The sequence below is a fragment of the Trichechus manatus genome, unplaced genomic scaffold (genome assembly GCF_000243295.1).
Source record: "Trichechus manatus latirostris isolate Lorelei unplaced genomic scaffold, TriManLat1.0 scaffold00090, whole genome shotgun sequence".
Taxonomy (NCBI): domain Eukaryota; kingdom Metazoa; phylum Chordata; class Mammalia; order Sirenia; family Trichechidae; genus Trichechus; species Trichechus manatus.
In genome coordinates this window covers 5,786,656-5,793,386 of record NW_004444026.1, presented here as the reverse complement: position 1 = coordinate 5,793,386, position 6,731 = coordinate 5,786,656, and positions in this window count along the sequence as shown.

Sequence of the window (6,731 nt, the reverse complement as noted above, 5' to 3'; positions counted from 1 at the left end):
GAGAGACTGGAACACTTATACACTGTTGGTGGGAATGTAAAATGGTACAACCACTTTGGAAATCAATTTGGTGCTTCCTTAAAAGGCTAGAAATAGAAGTACCATACGATCTAGCAATTTTGCTCCTAGGAATATACCCTAGAGAAATAAGAGCCGTCACACAAATAGATATATGCATACTCAACTTGATTGCAGCACTGTTCACGATAGCAAAGAGATGGAAACAACCTAGATGCCCATCAATAGATGAATGGATAAACAAATTATGGTATGTTCACACAGTGGAATACTATGCAACGATAAAGAACAATGATGAATCCGTGCAACATCTTATAACATGGAGGAATCTTGGAAGGCATTATGCTGAGTGAATTTAGTCAGTCACAAAAGGACATATATTGTATAAGACCTCTATTATGATAGCTCAAGAAAAGTTTTAAGCACAGAAGAAAACATTCTTTGATGGTTACAAGGGTGGGGAGGGAGGGAGAGGGTTATTCACTATCTAGATAGTAGACAAGAATTATCTTAGGTGAAGGGAAGGACTGCACACACTACAGGGGAAGTCAGCACAACTGGACTAAACCAAAGCTAAGAAGCTTCCTGAATACAACCAAACACTTCGAAGGACAGAGTAACAGGGGCGGGGTTCTGGGGACCATGCTTTCAGGGGACATCTAGGTCAATTGGTATAACAAAGTTTATTAAGAAAATATTCTGCATCCTACTTTGGTGAGTGGCATCTGGGGTCTTAAAAGCTAGCGAGTGGCCATCTAAGATACATCAACTGGTCACAACACACCTGGAGTAAAGAAGAATGAAGAACACCAAAGATACAAGGAAAGTATTAGCCCAAGAGACAGAAAGGGCCACATAAACCAGAGACTCCATTAGCCTGAGACCAGAAGAACTAGATGGTGCCCAGCTACCACCAATGACTGCCCCGACAGGGAACACAACAGAGAGTCCCTGAAGGAGCAGGAGAAAAGTAGGGAGCCGAACTCAAATTCTAGTAAAAAGACCAGACTTAATTGTCTGACTGAGACTGGAGGAATCCTAGAAAGCATGGCCCTCGGACTCTCTGTCAACCTAGAACTAAAACCATTCCCGAGGCCAACTCTTCAGACAAAGATTAGACTGGACGATGGGACATAAAATGATACTCGCGAAGAGTGTGCTTCTTAGGTCAAGTAGATACATGGGACTAAACGGGCAGCTCCTGTCCGGAGGTGAGATAAGAAGTCAGAGAGGGTTAAATGGACACGGGAAATCAGGGGTGGAAAGGAGGAGTGTGCAGTCACATTATAGGGAGAGCAACTAGGGTCACATAACAATGTATATAAAAATTTTTGTATGAATGACTACTTTGAATTGTAAACTTTCACTTAAAGTACAACAATAAAAAAAAGATTTGTCCAATTAAAGTTAAGAATAGAAACAAAAGATAGTTTTAAAAAAGAGAAAGAAAGGAAAAAGTCAATGCAGTGCAATGGCACATCCTAGAACAAGCTACTGTAAACCTGTGAAAGCTGGGACCTGTATAAGGCAGAAACCTGTTAGAGAAGGAAAACTCAAATATTTCCCACTAAAACAAGTGATAGAAAAGTGGTAAGATTGCACCCTGTCAAAGGCAGAAAGCTTGCGAGACTCGGAAAAACAAGGCAGTCCCATCGAGTTCCAGCTCTCACAGGTTTCAGACAGGTATATAGTTGAGGGGAAGGACAGAACATACCAGAGACAGATGTTGTCACAGAGGAACTGCAATAAGGCCAAGGGTAGAAGGATACAGTCCGTTAGTAGAAGACAGCTCACAAAAACAAAAAAGAAATGTCCCACAAATAACCCATGTTCTATATAAACCATGTTCATTTATAAGAAAATTTCCTCCCTTTTCTAAAAAAATCAAAACACAATAAAAAGCTTAAGTCCATGTAGGAATTAAAAAGAGCCTTTCTATGAGATCTAGTTAATGAACTGACGAGGGAAGGACATGAATATTTTTTGTTGATGACCTCATATTCCCAGAGAACCAGAGAACCCAACAGCAAGGCTTTAGCCTTGCTTCACAGAGGACGCGTTTGAGGTGCCCCCTGCTGACTTCCTGGTGATATTGTAACATCTCAGAAAGGTCCTTTTAAGAGGCTTGAAACAGAATTTGAATGAATTTATTATTAAAGTCTCGTGTTGTTATTTGATCTTTTCTATTTCTTTTGTTAGATTGTAAACAATTTGAAATAATTTTTTTTTCACCCCTATGGGGTTCTCCACAGCACCTAACCATGCTGGGACGTTAGGAAGTTCTTAGGCAATAGCTGTCAGGTGAATTAATAGCGCTGAATGAAATATGACCCCGTGCAAAATGGGGAGAAAGCTGGATTCTGTGAGGTTTTTATTTTAATTTCTCACTGGATTTATTAATTATAAAGCATCAACCATAGACCCACAAAATGTGTGCGCACACACACACACACACACATCCCTCTTGCCATAATCTAGTCTGTTCAGTATAAATTTGGGTTTAGGGAAATGGAGGGCAACTTCATTTCACTGGAACATTTTTGCTGGCCTGGTGTTGTTCTCTTCTTATTTCTATTTAACTCTTAGTTAAAAAGTAATGTTCTCTTCACAAATAAGTAAATAAATTTGCAGTACAAAAGTGCTTCCTCCAATTCCACACTTCTAATCTCCTATTCCCTCTCCAGATTAACTACTGTCCCTTTTCTTGTGTATCCTTCCAACAAAGTCTATGCATGTACTAGCATACATTTTTGTTTACAAATGTGTGTATATGTATGCTTGTATAGTCATCCACACATGCACAACTTATTTTTTACAATAACGTCAGTGTAACATAGTTGCTGTTGAACAATTCATTTTTGTTCACCTAGCAATGTTCCTTAGAGACGAGCTCATGTACAAGGACCCCGTTTATTCCCTGGGTGGTACAAATGGTTTCACTCAACTAGTAACCTAAAGGCTGGCAGAATTTGTCACCACCTCCTGGAGTTGCAAAGTAGTATTCATTCTTTGATTATGCTACTTACGTTGTTGTAGTTGTTAGATGCCGTTAAGTCGCCTCCAACCCACAGCGACCCCATGTACAGCAGAACGAAACACTGCCCGGTCCTGCACCATGCCCACAATTGTTGTTATGCTTGAGCCCGTTGTTGCAGCCACTGTGTCAGTCTGTCTTGTTGATGGTCTTCCTCTTTTTCGCTGACCCTGTATTTTACCAAGCATGATGTCCTTCTCCAGGGACCGATCCCTTCTGACAACATGTCCAAAGTATGTAAGACGTAGTTTCGCTATCCTTGCTTCTAAGGAGCATTCTGGTTGTACTTATTCCAAGACAGATGGTACTTATAATGTTGTATTATTTACTGTCTATTGCATGAGACTGTGACCTCACCAAAATTGGGGTTGAAAACTCATTCATAGTTTCTGTATTCTTAGCACCAAATCCAGAGCTGAGGGCCAGTGTAGGTACTCAAAGATTTATGTGAATAAATGATTGAATGAAGGAAAGAAGGAAGGAAAGAGTTTGAAAGGTGAAACTCAGTGTATAATGGTAAAGTGTTTGCATTTATTGTAATAGTAAATGCAGGAAGTCAGAACCTAACCAAGAGGATACAAATCTGAGCTTCCATTGTCATAAATATTTGAGATTATATGGTAGTGCTTTTTGCTTATATTACGTGACTTAAGTGTGTTATAGTAACTGATATAATTTCATAGGGGATTTTTTTTCCTATTTTAGTTGGTATTTTATTGTAAAAATAGTTGCCATTTTTATAAGCGGTACATGAATTTTTGTCACCACTAGTAAAAGTAGAGTACCATTTTATCAAACAATTATTTGAGATGTTGTCCAGTACCAATTTCAGTAACTTTCGTTCATTACATTTAAACAGTCTAATAATGCAGTGAGTCATCTATGAACAGGCTGCACAGTTTTAAAGGCAAAGACATTGTAGTCTGAATTAAGAATTTGCCTGGGTCTGGCCTTGATTCTTAAAAAGCCACCTGGGAAAGTCAGCACAGAAATTGATCTGCAGAGGTATGCCAAAAAACTTTTCTCTGATTCATCACCTTAATCACCGTATTTTCTTTCAGCGCAAAGGATTTGACTAACATTTGTCCACGCTCTGCACAGCCGTCTCAAGTCTACTGCACATTCTCTACCCTAGATGTACTCCTTGGATCATTTTGCACTTCAGAAGGTCAACCCAATTGACTTATTGCCTCATAGTATTGTAAGAGGGGCAGAAGTCTGCCAGGACCTTGAGCCTGAATTATTAAGGGCTCTCTCTAAAGGCCTTGAACCCAATTTGTCTGCTTGTCTGGTCAGGAGTAAATAGACAGTCTCATTAGTTCAGTCCTGCCTGAATGAAGGAGGCTTTTTCATCTTAGACTTCAGCGTGGCAGCTTCATGGAAAAGTTCCAAGGAAAGCAAATCGCATTAGAAGAACTTGATGGAGAAGAAGATTGAGTATAGGTGGCAAGGTACGCAAAATAAGAGTAGGAGATCATAAATGTTGGAGGTCTGGGCTTATTTCTGACTGTTAGGACCCTGCCCCCAGGGATCACTTTGCCATCAGCAGTCTCAGGTACCCTGAAAAGAAATGTCCTGTTCACTCAAGCACTGTAAATCCGTACCTGTGGTATGCCAGAGCTGGCTCATATAGGCGCTTGAGAGATAATTGTTAAATCTTCAGGAACTTCGCAAGCAGACTGACAGCATTTGTACCTTGAAATAAGTCATTGAGAAAGCATTTACACAATGGAAATTGGCAAACATTACCAACCAGAGACTCCTCCCAAAAAGATAGTAGCTATTCAACATTTAACAACACACCACTACTTCCTACCCTATAAAACTCTGCATATAACCATATGACCAGTGGTCCTCAACAATGAGTGATTTTGGCCCCCAGGGGACATTTGGCAATGTTTGGAGACATTTTTTGGTTGTCAGATTGGGAGGGGAAAGGGCATTTGCTACTGGCATCCAGTGGGTATAAGTCAGGGATGCTTCTAAGCATCCTACAATACATAGGACAACCCCACACAGCAAATTATTACCTGACCTCCAATATCAGTAGTACTAAGGTTGAGAAACCCTAATGAAAACCATGAGAAAGTAGAGCTTTCTGATAGGTAATACTCATTAAGACTAAAATACATTTCTCAGAGACGGAAATGCTTAGGCTATCCCTCTAACTACACTCTGTGCTTGTTGTTAGGTGCCATTGAGTTGGTTCCAACTCATAGTGACCCTGTGTACAACAAAATGGAACACTCCCCAGTCCTGCACCATCCTCACAATCATTGATATGCTTGAGCCCATTGTTGCAGCCACTGTATCAATGCATCCCGTTGAGGGTCTTCCTCTTTTTCACTGACCCTCTACTTTACCAAGCATGATGTCCTTCTCCAGGGACTGATCCCTCCTGATATAATTACATTCTACTTCCCCATTAAAAGGCTCGTTTGATCACTTCAGACCGTTGCAAAAGCCCTTACCAACAGAAACTAGTCTTGCCATTGCTTCAGACCTAAATTGTTGCTGCTTCTCCACGTCATTCATTTCTACTCAGATTTTTAGTCCTGTCATCCCTCAATGCATTGTATCTCAGAGATCCTTCTTCCTACCTGCTCCAGTGATACTACACTATCCCAGATAAACCCCTACTTGTTTATCCAAGAATACTTTTTTCAAACAAACTTATTGCAATATAATTTTCATGCCATACACTTGCCCATTTAAAGTGTGCAATCAAATGGATTTTAACATATTCAGAATGGTCCAACCATTACCACCATCAATTTTATAATATTTTCATCACATCAAAAAGACCAGGCACTCTCCATTTTCTTCTAAGCCTCCAGTCCTAGGCAACCAATAATCTACTTATTTCTCTATAGTTGTGCCTATTCTGGACATTTCATTGAATGAAATCATATATATGTGGTCTTTTGTGGATGCATCTTTCATTTAACATAATATTTTCAAGGTTCATCCATGTTGTAATCCTGTTGTTGTTAGGTGCTGTCCAGTCAGTTCCAACTCATAATGACTCTATGTACAACAGAACGAAACACTGTTGGGTGTTGCACTATGCTCAAAATCGTTGTTATGCTTGAGCCTATTGTTGCAGCCACTATGTCATTCCATCTTCCTCTTTTTCACTGATCCTCTACTTTACCAAGCATGATGTCTGTCCTTCTCCAGAGACTGGTTCCTCCTTATAACATGTCCAAAGTACATGAGAGCAAGTTTCGCCATCCTTGCTTCTAAAAGCATTCTGGCTGTACTTCTTCCAAGACAGATTTGTTTGTTCTTCTGGCAGTCCATGGTGTATTCAATATTCTTTGTCAAAACCATAATTCAAAGGCATCAATTCTTCTATAGTCTTCCTTATTCATTTTTCAGCTTTCGAATGCATATGAGGCAATTGAAAACACCATGGCTTGGGCCAGGGGCACCTTAGTCTTCAAGATGACATTTTTGCTTTTTAACACTTTAAAGAGATCTTTTGTAGCAGATTTGCCTAATGCAATGAGCCGTTTGATCTCTTGACTGCTGCTTCCATGGGTGTTGATGGATCCAAGTAAAATTAAATCCTTGACAATGTCAATCTTTTCTCCGTTTATCATAATGTTGCTTATTGGTCCAGTTGTGAGGATTTTTGTTTTCTTTATGTTGAGGTGTAATCCATACTGAAGGCTGT